Source organism: Hypanus sabinus, chromosome 18, assembly GCF_030144855.1.
Source record: "Hypanus sabinus isolate sHypSab1 chromosome 18, sHypSab1.hap1, whole genome shotgun sequence".
In the NCBI taxonomy this organism is placed as follows: domain Eukaryota; kingdom Metazoa; phylum Chordata; class Chondrichthyes; order Myliobatiformes; family Dasyatidae; genus Hypanus; species Hypanus sabinus.
Genome location: NC_082723.1, coordinates 52,581,992 through 52,595,582, shown reverse-complemented (window position 1 = coordinate 52,595,582; position 13,591 = coordinate 52,581,992).

The window sequence follows — 13,591 nt, the reverse complement described above, 5'->3', positions numbered from 1 at the left end:
TGAGAGGCATTGATCCTGTGGATAGTCTTTTTCCCAGGGCTGAAGTGGCTAGCACGAGAGGGCACAGTTTTAAGGTGCTTAGAAGTAGGTACAGAGGAGATGCTAGGGGTAAGTTTTTTTATGCAGAGAGTGGTGAGTTCATGGAATGGGTTGTTGGCGATGATGGTGGAGGCGGATACGATAGGGTCTTTTAAGAGACTCCTGGACAGGTACATGGAGCTCAGAAAAATAGAGGGCTATGGGTAACCCTAGGTAATTTCTCAGGTAAGGACATGTTGGCACAGTTTTGTGGGCTGAAGGGCCTGAATTGTTCTGTAGGTTTTCTATGTTCTATCACAAGAGTGAAGATTGGGAAGCGTGGTGAAGGAGCATCAACTGTTTCCTTACCACTCCAGCAATCCATTTCCATCCTGACCTCTATCGGTTCAGAGCTTGAATCTTCTCCCTCTGACAGTGTTGGTTTCTCCTGGTGGTTCTACTTCCTCCCACATCCCAAAGACAGACTGGTAGATAGGCTGACTGCTGAAATTATTGCTATTGAGAGGTAGGATAATCTGATAGAGTTGATGCTCTGAAAGCATCTTCCATGTTGCAGGAATATCTGAGAAATAATATTGTGTTATATTAAACCTCTAAAAGCATTCTAATTCAGCTCATTGATGCTCATAAGCACTAATTCAGTTATCAGGAGGGATGTGTATGTCTCACAAAGCAAATGGAAAAGATTTGATAGAAAAGGTTGAAGTATAAGAGCATCAGTCACATAAATGGACTTGTTCTCCTTACAACAGGGAAGGATGAAAAGGGATTTGAAAGAATTGTCCTTTCCAGTCAGAGTAAATAGAGTGAAGCTGTCTCCACTGTCTGGAGGCTGGAGAGACAAAGAACACAGGTTTAAAATAATTGGCAAAAGAAACAAAGGAGATGTTGGGGGAAAAAAACCTTCATCCAGTGAGTAGAGAGCAGGACTATGCTGACTAAGGGCTGTGAGAGCTGATTTAGTACTGACCTTCTGAATGGATTGAGTGAAATTTTTGAAGGGAAATATTTGCAGGGCCAGGGGAATAAAACCGGGAACAAGATTTGTGGGACCTTGCTGGCTCTGGCTTATGGGGCTAGGAAATTTCCATCTGTGTTTTGCAATGTGTTTTTATGATCGGAAGCCTGCGTCCTAATCTGATGAGGAGATTAAACATTCAAGAAGACAGAACCAAATGGAATTAACATTATAGTGACATATGGACAACTGAAATGGACCAGGTGCACGCCTACTTAGAGGTGACGTGAGGTTGACTTACGTACCTGGTCAATGATGCCAGAACTAATAGATCAATATGACACAGGAACAGCCCCCTTCAGCCTACAATGTCAGTACCGATAACTAGCTCGGGCAAAACTCCAAATAAACAAGAAATTTAACATTCGCTGCTTTTCCGATGGAGATCTGTCAGTTATCAGAATATGGGGTAGACTGAGGTTCTTCCATTTAAATAATAGCAAATCATTGAAATTCTCCAGTCAGGTGGCTGTACAGATTCTGCCATTGTGGCTTTTTAAAACAGACTAAGAGTGTAATATATGGATCTACTTCTTTTAGAGCAATGATGCCCCTTAGCACTACTTCTAGACTGATAACTTAGCTATGTGCATTGACATGTGATTTCTGTGAATGTGCATTCTGTTGCTCTCTCTCTCTCTTTCTCTCTCTCTGAAAATTGAATACACCAGCTAACCTCACTTCCTGTGTGTGTGTTTTTACTTAATTGATATGTAGTTGTACAGACACAACAAACTGGTGACAGTTACAAACCGGAATGTCAGTAAGTATCAGTAACTGCACTGACAGTTATGAAATGACAGAATTCAGAGGAAGAGAGCGAGAGACGTTTGATGAAATTGTTGAAAGTTTACAAAATCACTTGAACCCAAAATCGCTAGTAATAGCTGAAAGAATTAGGTTTCACAAAAGGAACCAGTCAAAGGATGAAAACATTTCAAAACACATTGCAGAAGTGTGCAAATTTTCCCAGTACTGTGACTTTAGAGATGGAATTTCTGATGCATTAAGGGACAGAGTTGTATGGTCAAAGCACTCAAAAGAGACTACTGTCAGAAAGAGATGTAAACTTAGAACGGGCATTGACCATTGCAATATCATCAGAGTCTGCAACAAAGGATGCAGCAGAACTACAGGAAAAGAGTTTAGAATGTGAAATGCACAATATGTCCCTGAATGGTGCAAAAACCAAAAATGTTATAAATGTGGCAAATCCTCCCATAATGCAAATAACTGTTGGTTCAAAGAAAAAGTTTGCAGAAAGTGTAACAAACAAGGTCACATCGAGTGTGAAAATCAGACAAAAAGCACAACCAAAGAGAAAAACAACATATTGTGAAAAGTTTCAAGCACAAAACCAAGCAAATTCATAAAGTGACTGAATGTGCAGCTGAATCAGACAACACAGAGCTGCAATGCCTAGAACTGCATAGTATTACTAAAGCAGATCACAACATCATATGGATCACAACAGATGTGTCTCGTGTAAAACTGAAAATGGATCAAAATACAGGGTCAGCTTTGTCTGTAATCTCAGAGGCGGGCTACAACAGTTTGTTTTCTAAGCTACATTTAGAAAAGACCTCGGTGATAACCAAGATGTACACAGATGAAAAGGTTCTCCCAAATGCAAACTGAAAGAGAATGTGATGTCAGGAGCAAAATACAGCAGATAGTGCTTTATGTGTTGAAACGTGGAGGGCCAGCACTTTTTGCACGTGAATGGTTGAGAAAAATGCAACTAGACTGGCACACAATCAAATTCCTCAATGTGTCATCCCTCAACAGGCAAATGCAGCTCAAATAGTAGCACTAACCAGAGATGGTCACAGCTGCTTATTGCTAATAGGAAGGTGTTTGAGAAGGGGATTGGTAAACTCAAAGGCATAAATGCCAGAACTGAACTGGATGAAGCAGTGACGCTAAGATTCCATAGTGCAGCCAGTGCCTTGCACATTACATCCTGAAGTGGATGCTAAACTTCAGAGCTTAGAGGCATCTGGAATTCTCTCCAAAGCTGAGTAGAGTGATTGGGCCATGCTCATTGTCCTGGTGATCAAGGAAGGGAAGGCTGGAGTTGTTCACATATGCAAGGACTTAAAAGTGAGCATCAACCCTTTGGTGTGTACTGTGCAGAATCTCCTGCCATGAATAGAGGACATTTTTGTATCTTTGGCAGGTGAGGAGAGGTTTTCAAAGATTGACTTGTCACAAGCTTATCTCCAAATGGAGATTGGGAAGTCAAGCAGGAAATTCCTCGCAAGCATCACTCACAAGGGACTGTTGCAGAATAATTGTCTTTGGCATTGCATCAGCTCCAGCAATTTGGCAAAGAACAATGGAACAAGTGCTCCAAGGTATCCCAGGAACACAGTGTTACCTTGATGACACCATTGTGACTGGCAAGAATGATGAAGAGCACTGCCAGAACCTTGGTAAAGTGCTTACCAGTCTGAGTGAGTGTAGTCAGTGTGCAGAGAGAAATATGTGAGTTTTTTCAATAATTAAATCTCATATTGTAATCATGTCATTGATAAGCAGGGCTTACCTAAGTCAGAAGAGAAGACTGAAGCGGCGCTGCAGGCACCCAAACCGGAAAATGTGTCACAACTCATACCTGGGCCTGGCAAACTACTACCACCAGTTTCTCCCAAACATTGCTACAGTGCTGTACCCACTGAACACACTGTTACAGACAGGAGCAAAGTGGGAATGGCCAGTAAGATGTGAAAGAGCATTCAAGGAAACAAAGAGACCAATAACATCAGATGAACTGTTCACCCATTATGACCCATCCCTGCCCATCAGACTGGCATGTGATATGTACCCTTATGGCATTGGAGCTGTTTTGCCACACATTATGAAAGATGGATCTGAACACCCAATTGCATTTGCATCAAGGTCACTGACAAGCGCAGAATGCATCTGTGCACAAATCGACCGAGAGGCCCTTGGTCTTCCTTTACACTTCCTCTGCAGACAAAAGTTTACATTAGTTGCTGACCACCAGTCCCTTGTGTCCATTTTCAATCCCAGGAAGGGGATCCCAGTGATGTCTGCTATCCGGTTGCAATGTTGGGTAATTTTCCTAGGAGCCCACTCTTAAGACATAGAGTTTAAGGGCACCAAGCAACCCAGCAAATCTGATGGCTCGTCACGTTTTCTACTGTTGGCAACTGAAGAAAAAGAAGTTTTCATGCTGTGACCCAGCAGAGGTGTTCCACACCATGTCGGTGGACCAGTTGCCGGAAACAAATTCTGAAATATTAAGTGAGACAAGGAATGACCTGATGTTGTCAAAAGTCTATGACATCACCCTCCAAGGATGCCAGCTCATGGTCATCCTATGTTTTCCAGTCTTCTCAGTGAGATGAGACCAACTGCTTGTATATCAAAGAACTCTGATGTGTGGATCTCATGTTGTGGTTCCCTCTAAACTGTGTACCAGGGTGTTAGAGAATCTGCATGAGGGATGCTTGGGTACAGTCGAGATGAAGAGTCTTGCCCAGAGCTACAAGTGGTGGCAGGGAATAGATAGATTGAAGATTTGATCAAAATGTACCCCACAGGTACCTTTACACCCATGGGTGTGCCCATCATCACCATGGCAAAGAGTACATATTGCCTTTGCTGGGCCATTCATGGACTCCATGTTTCTGATTGTTGTGGATGTCATTCGAAGTAGCTCGAGTTCATACCAATGAGGTCAACCACATCAGGAAAGATTGTTTCTGCTCTGAGGACAGTCTTCTCCAGAAATAGCTTACCTTAACAAACTGTGATTGATAACAGACTACAATACACATCAGAAGAATTCAGACTATTCGTGAAGAAAAATGGCATCAACCGTTTCAGGTCAGCTCCTCACCGCCCAGCAATGAGTGGATTAGCTGAAAGGTTTGTCCAAACCATCAGGAAATCCATTAAAGCGATGGACAAGGTGGACAACTTCCTATTTGTGTATCAGAGCTGTGTTCATGCGATGACAAGTCAAACACCTGCAATGCTGTCTATGAACAGGAATCTGAGATCTCACACAGACCTTCTGAAATCAGATCTTCAGAAGGAAGTGCAGAATAAACAGTTCAGCCAGTTGCCAAGTGAATCAGCAAGGAGCTTCAAGGTTGGACATGAAATCCAAGCTATCCAGGATATTAAGGGATTGGAAAAGATAGAGTCAGGAAATATGTTCCAGATTCTGGGAGAGTCCAGTACCAGAGGGCATGGTTTGAGAATAAGGGGTAGGTCATTTAGAACAGAGTTAAGGAAAAACTTCTTCTCCCAGAGAGTTGTAGGGGTCTGGAATACACTGCCTCAGAAGGCAGTGGAGGCCAATTCTCTGGATGCTTTCAAGAAGGAGCGAGATAGGTATCTTATGGATAGGGGAATCAAGGGATATGGGGATAAGGCAGGAACCGGGTATTGATAGTAGATGATCAGCCATGAACTCAGAATGGCGGTGCAGGCTCGAAGGGCCAAATGGTCTACTTCTGCACCTATTGTCTATTGTAATTACTGAGAAGACATGTAGACACTCAATAGGATAGCTACAAGAATCAGACCACTGATGTACAGAGTGGATGTTGGAGATCATGCACGGAGACGTCATGTGGACCAGATACTGGATGCTCAACCAAAGAACATACCCAAGTTGACTGCATCCAATAAGATGGGTACATTATAGCCACTGGACTTACCTCTCAGTGACAATGATGTTACTAAGAGCAACGTGACACCAGAAACTGAGAATATTGACATTGACGAGACACCTAACAAACCTGATGTCACTCCACAGGTCTAGAGGCACTATGCTGAAAGCAATAGAGTGCCACCCAAAGACTGAATCTTTAGAACAGTGAAGTTAGCTATGGATGGTTATCGTGAAAGCATGTTTATTTTACTATCATTTGTTAAAGGGAGATTGAATGTTTTGTTACATATACAGTTTTATGTTACCTTAATCTAAAGGGGAAGGAAGCAGAATGTATGAATCTATTTATTTTAGAGCAATGACTCCGCTCAGCACTATGAATGGACAGATAACTTACCCCATGCATTGATTTGTGGTTTCTGTGCACGCATGTTCTGCTGCGCTCTCTCTCTCTCTCTCTCTCTCTGAAAAGTAAATACACCAATTAAGCTTACCTCCGCATGCGTGTTTTTATTTAATTGCACAGACACAACAAAACATTTCTGAATATTGAGAGAATCAATGGATATGGGAGTATAGATTTTTTTAAATTCACTCAATGGCTTCACAGGCTGAGTCATCTAATTGCCCACGACCAGTTGCCGTTGAGAAGGAGATAGCAAGCTTCCTATTGGAGCTCTGTCATACTTGAGGTACGGGTAAACCCACAATACTGCTCAGGGAGAAAATTGTAGGATTTTGATCCAGTGGCGGTGATGGAATCAGTGATATATTTCCAAATTAGGATAGTGTTTGGCTTGGAAGGCAACCTCCTGCTAGTGGTGTTCTCACTGATAGAATTCATAGTTTGGAAGCTACTCTCTAAGGAGTCGGTGTTGGAAGATGGTGTTGAGGCAGAAGTACACTTCATGAACATTGACCAACTTTTCTCAATGCACAGTGGAGAATATTCTAACTGATTAAATCACATTCTTGTATGAAAATATCAATGCCCATGAATGGAGAAGGCTAAAGAAAGTGGTGGATGCAACTCAAGCCATTACAGACAAAGTCCTCCCTCCCGCTGAGTATGTTTACATACAAAGAGCGCTACAACAAGAAAGCAGTATCCATCATCCTAGGCCCCCACTGTCCACACCGTGCCCTCTTCTCACTCATACCGTTGGGCAGGAGGTACAGAAGCCTTTGGTTCCACAACACCGGGTTCAAGAACAGTTATTATACTTCCAACCAACATGCATAACTTCTTCCACTCCTACAACAATTTCCTTTACAAGTCATGTTTTTACTTGCACAGTTTGTCTTCTGTTGCGGATCGATGTTTGTCAGTCTTTATGTGCTAACTAATTTTTCGTAAAATTCTGTTGTATTTTTTCCTGTCAATGCCTCAAGAAGATGAATCTCAGCGTAGTATATGGCAGCATACATGTACTTTGATGATAATTTTACTTTAAACTTTCAAGTTTGATCTCTGAATGATTCTGGTGAATGGTGGAATGGGCTTTAAGGGCTATAAGCCTCACTGATGTTTTTAAATCTCGTGTACCTAAATTCTCATCCTTGTTTGCAGAGAAAGGAGTTCCAGTTGATGCAACTAATCTCACTTGGCAATTCTCTTGTTTATGATTTCATCCATTTTTTAGCACCTTCCCTAGGACTCCTCTGTTTTCATAATTTAGAGACCAGAACGTCCCATCTAGTCCAGCCAAGTTCCTATGTAAACTTAACATGCCCATCAAGGTGTGAACCCCAGAGCTTATTTTGCTTCCCTCCCCTGTTCAGGAGGGAGCTCCATTCCATTCAGCTTTGTTTGTTTCCTCTCAGTTCTAATTATTTTACACCTTTTCCAGTAGCTCAATATCCATTTTATAGAACAGGGACAAAAATTGGGGACCTGACTCAATCCTTGAAAGTTTTTGCATAATTTATCATTATTGGGTTGTAGACAAAAACAAAATGGGGCAGTATGGTACCGTAGCAGTTAGCATTATGGTATTATAGTGCCAGGGACGTGGGGTGAATTCCAATGCTGTCTGTAAGGAGTTTGCAGTTCTTCCTGTGATCACATGGGTTTCCTTTGTGAGCTCCAGTTTTGTCCCACATTCCAAAGACGTACGGGTTGGTAGGTTAGTCACATAGCTGTTTTTGGGTGGTGTGGGCTTGTTAGGCAGAAAGGCCTGTTACCATGGTGTATCTAAATAAAATAAGAAATGAAATTTCAGTGGACAGCTTGCATCTCTATCCACCCCCACCACCCTCTCCTCAGCTTGATTTGATTTTTTTATCGATTCTTTGTAGCAAAGCAGGATAATCCATGTGGCTTTCATGTAAGTCAGCAGCCTTCAGGGACTGACAGCTCAGACAAGGCACCATAGCCTGTGATCAGACTGAGATTCTACATAAGCAGGGGGCTGAGACATTCTGCTGCTCTTTAGCCATAGGCAGAGTTCAACCGACTGATCTAAAGCCGCTTCACACAGGCCACTGCGTAGCTCCCACAACCTCTGAACGGACAGAACAGGAGTTCCCCTATGGGGTGTTGTGGGAGAATGAACGATAGAGGCAAGAATCAGGCCCTTCAACTCACTGAGTCTGTAACAACCAACACCCGCAAAATGCCAGAGGAACTTGATGCTTCGGGCCGTGACCTTTCATCAAGGCTGGAAAGGCAAAGGAGAATTTGAGTGGTGAGAGAGTATAAGGTGGTAGATGATAGGTGAAACCGGGAGGCGGGGGGGGTTCTTCCTCCCCTGTCCCACATTGCTTCTTTGACTTCTTCTCTTACTTTCCCGAAACGTCGACAGTTTGTTCGTTTCCATAGACCTGCTGAGTTCCACCAGCATTTTGTGTGTGGATTTTCAGTATCTGCAGATGTTCTCATGTTTGCTGTACCAACAAAACACACTTTTAAAAGACATTTAGACATGTACATAGACAGATTTAGAGGAAAATGGACCAGACACAAGCAAATGGGACAGCTCAACTAAATACCTGGGTCAGAATGGACTAGTTGGGCCAAAGGCCTTGTTTCTATGGTGTAGGATTCTATGATTCTATGACCATTAAGTACCCACTTAACCCTAATTCTTTGTTCATCCCATTTTATTCCTTCCCATCAACTCCCCCCCCCCAAACCCTACACCTCACAAACACACAAGTGGCAATTTACAGTGACCAGATAAAGTACCACCCCCCCCCCCCCACATATTTTTGGGATGAAACTCCACACCAACAGCACCAGATGTCAGGTCACTGGGACACGCACAAAATGCTGGTGGAACCCAGTAGGTCAGGCAGCATCTATGAAAAAGAGTAAGAGTAACCAGGTCCCGATGAAGGGTCTCAGCCAGAAACGCAACTGTTTACTCTTTTCCACATATGCTGCCTGGCCTGCTGAGTTCTACCAGCATTTTGTGTGCGTTAATTTGGACTTCCGGCATTTGCAGGTTTTCTCGTGTTTGTGAGCCTTGAGGCAGTAAAGCTACTTACAGCATTAATGTACAGTTCTCAGTCACTGCAGGAGGAATGGATGGTCGGAGGAGGAAGAAAATTTCCTCCTCCTGCATTCCCAGGACTAATTGTCTGAGACGCCAAAACACTATGCTGGAGATTAGGATTGCCATGGGAACAATAGATGAGCGGGAGCTGGTGATTGCAGGGAATAGGGAAGGTGGAATAGGTGGAATATTACAGGAATATTAGTGGCAAATTTAAAGTGAATGGAGGAATATGAGGGTAGAAGGGGAACATGGCGAGGAACATGGAGGGTAAACTACCCCTCTCCTGTGTCCAGATTTATATTTTTGCAGGAGAAAAGAACATAATGCAAGGAAACACAAGCCATATCTTCGACCACATCAGACAAGATTTTACTAGTATTAGAAATAGAAACTTGAACTCATATGCAACACTATTACATCCCTCAGACAAATCTTGAAGTTTTCTTCATTATGACTTCAGAGTAATTGCTCCTTGACTGGAAATGAACAAATGGGGCAAATCAGTAGCTGACTGTCTTGAAGGTTGTTGGGAAAAAGATCATATTTAAAGTTTTTGGGTCCTTTTGGCTGGGACTCAGAAGGAGGATTAAAGTGAGTCACACTACAGATAATCCAATGTTTAGTGGTGTGAAAATGCAGGGAAGTTAAGTCCAGGAGCAATAGGATTTTTTTCTACATCAAATAGCAAAGTCCAGCCCATAATAACCATAATAACATTAAATTAATTGGAAGCAAGAGGGTTGATAACAGAGAAATGCCATTACAAACCCTCTGATGGAGCCGAGTGGAAGTTCTGCTAGTCCTTCACATTCAAGCCCATTGTTCATAGTTCTGCTTCTCTCTCTTGTGATGAATTGCCTCACCTCAGTATTAGGTCAACACAGAGCCATTCCCAATTCCCACAGAGGAATTGACCTCTATCCATCTAAACTTCAGGAGGTCAAAGGTCAGAGTACCCACCCCCTCTACATACATGGAGAGGTAGTGGAAAGTGTGGAAAACCTAAAGTTCCTTGGAGTTATGTTGTCAAAACTTTTGACATGGACCACCAACGCCTCACTGCTAGTAAAAAAGGCACAACAAAGACTATTCTTCCTCAGAAAGCTGAAGCAGGCCAAACTCCCACAAAAGCTGTTGCTTAACTTCTACAGAAGCACAATTGAAACCATCCTGACGAACAGCGCCACAGTGTGGTATGCCAGCTGCACAGCCGCTGAGCGACAAGACCTACATTGCGTGCTAAAGGCGGCCCAGCGAATTGTCAGGATGGAGCTCCCAGGACTGGACACCATCTATTCCAGCAGACTCAGGAAGAAAGCAATCAGCATAACCAGAGACAGCGCACACCCCGGCCACTCCCTGTCTGACCTGCTGCCATCCAGCAAAAGGTTCAGGACACTAAAAGCCAGAACAAATAGACTGAGGAACAGCTTCTAGCCCAGAGCTGTGGCCTCCATCACACCACTCCCACAGAACAGTGACTGAAACTGTGAGCACACATATGCACACACAAGGACTCAAATACTTGCAGTAATGGCACTTTGTGCATTATTGTGATATTCTGGTGCTGCTTCAACTTATTTTCTGCTACTTATCTATTTAATACTGTTTTTCTATTACTGTCTTGTTTTTATCTACCACTTTATTTAATTGCCTGAGAGGAAGCCAAACAGAGTTTCCTTGTACCTATGTATAATGACAATAAAGATCATTCATTCATTCATTCATAAATCAGCTTCTCCCCTCCTGGCTGTTGTATAGAGCATGATGGTGAAGCTTTTGCCCAGCTGCAGTAGGTTTCTGAGAACAATGTCCAAGGAATGGAGAACTTGTGTTAACTTTTTCCAACCAAGGATGAGCTAAAGCAGTGGCTCCAAAAGTAGGTGATATTGCATTCCCCGGGGTTGTTGGGAGTTTCTAGGGGAGGGCAGTAAAGATAAAGGAGGTGGTAGGGGGAAGCACAGTTACAAGGTGGGACAGACATAATTTGAGAAATAAATGATTTATTATAAGCACTTAAGCCTCGGTGCCTCATAATTGATTGTGCTAAACACATAATCACCTCATCTCTTGCTAAACCATTGTTCTTAGACTTTGCTCGAAATGCATTATAGTTGTTGAAAAGCAATATGACTCTGTGGTATTTGGCATATTGTGAGAATTGTGTTATTTCTGGGTCTGGCTCACGCATTATTGCTTTACATTACTGTAGTACAATGTTAGCTGGTACAATTCCCATACTTGAATCATGCTGTGATGCAAGTCCTGTTAAATATAGTGCAGTGTTCATTGGGGCAAAATTCAGAATCTGACCTTTTGAATGGTCTTGACCACATTTCTCTGGCCCTCGGTCCAACCAAGATGTCAACGTCCCACCTTATGTACCTTCAGGCAGAAAGTCGGGTTTGGCTGGAGCTGGGATGATGTCATAATGTTTATTGTTTGCAGCATTTGAGGTGGAGTTAAACTTTAGGTGATTGACTGTGGTGGTTAATCCATAATGAAAATGGCAGAAGGAGACCAAATGAAAAAGGAGTTGTATATTTAATAATTTCAATAATATTTCAGTAATCCCGTATATATACACACATAGCATTTGTTTAAGCGCTCTTGTTTGTTTAAATAATTAGTTATGGGTTATATGTAAAGATATGTTAATTGCATATGCCATCACACTACCATGTGATTCGTGTATGCCTTGCTTAAAGTAAAGACCAAGTTATACTCGCATTCCCAAACTCCATGTCTTCTTTTAAATCAGAACAATGCTTTGAAGTTACAAAGCAAAACATTGGTGAAGAGGTATTATTAAACTAGCCCGAGATGGCTACAGACCCTTTCAAGTGCAGCGAGACGTTCAAACTATAAAAAACGCAGCAAGGAACAGCGAAGCAGAGCAGCACCTGTCCTTCGGAAGAGAAGAGAAGAGAGTTTTTAAAAAAAGGCTCTAAGTGGAAAAATTCAGGGTCTATAAAGAGGAAGGAATGATTCATGGCATTATAAAGAGTGAGTATTGAGTAATAATAAAGATTGAAAAAGAGCAGAACTGGCTGGCTATGTTGGAAAAATTGATGAGTTTGATTACACAATGGGGCTAGTATACTGATCTATTGGAACAGTATTTTCAAGCAAATGAAATAGCCAACAAGTACCAATTTTGCTTAATGTATTAGGTTTAAAGGCATACTGTTTGTTTTGAGTCCAAGCCCCCAGAAATTAGCTTTCCTAATATTGTCAAAGTGATGCAGCAACATTTCGAACCAAAGCCATTATTGATTGCAGAACACTTTAGGTTTCATAAGAGGAAACAATAACAAGGGGAGTCCATTCCACCAAACATGGCTGAACTGAATAAATTGTCTGAGAACTGTTGGCTCAGTAATGGTCTTAATGATGCACTGAGATGGAATCTTAAAAGAAAACATTCAAAAATGGCTCCTAACTGGAGTACAACTTATATTTAAAAAAGCAATCGAAATCACCGTATCAATGGAATTAGCTGACAGAAACACAATAGAATTGCAGTCAGGAATGAAAGTGAGGTGTGAATAAAATTGTAACATCTAAACAGACATACATCAAACAAATGCAGATTTAAAGGCAAAACTTGTAGAAAATGCAACAAAGTAGGACATATACAAAGATCATGTTGAGCAGGCAAAAATACGTGGACCGATCAGGGAAGAGAAAAAGCTAAAAATTCAAGTTGCATTTCAAAAAGAGCACTAATTTGCATGTTGTTGATGAAAAATCTGATAATGATCAGAGTGACAAGGGACTGTGTAGCCTTAAGATTAACGTGAAAATTAACGATAGACAAGCAATATGGCTTACACCAGAAGTGAACAGCAAATTAACTAAAATGGAATTGGACACTGGTTTGGCTGTTTCAGCCATTCCACAAAATGAGTTTGAGAGGCATTTCAAAGAAACCAAACTGAAGCTTGCAGATATTCAACTAAAAACTTACTGTATACAGGAGTAAAGCTAACTCCTGTGGGAATGACATTAGTGACCGTGAAATACAACAACCAACAAGCCATATTGAGCTTGTATGTAGTAAAAACAGAAGGACCAGCATTGTGGGGGTGTGATTGGCTGAGACAGCTACAACTTGATTGGAGATCCATCCACCATTTGCATGCCACATGCCCTTCTACGAAGCTAACTGAGAGCGAATTAAGAAAAGTACTGGATGATGCCACAACTATCTCCATGGCAAGCACCATGAACTGTTGCCCAACAGAGGGCAAACAGTTGTTGGTGCCACCCTCTGTGCCTCTGATTGGAAATCATATTGGATCAAAAAAGGACCGTGCTACTTAGAAAATTTTTTAAAGTAATAAAAGCAGTGGTCTAGCTACAAGCGTACTTGTAGACAAC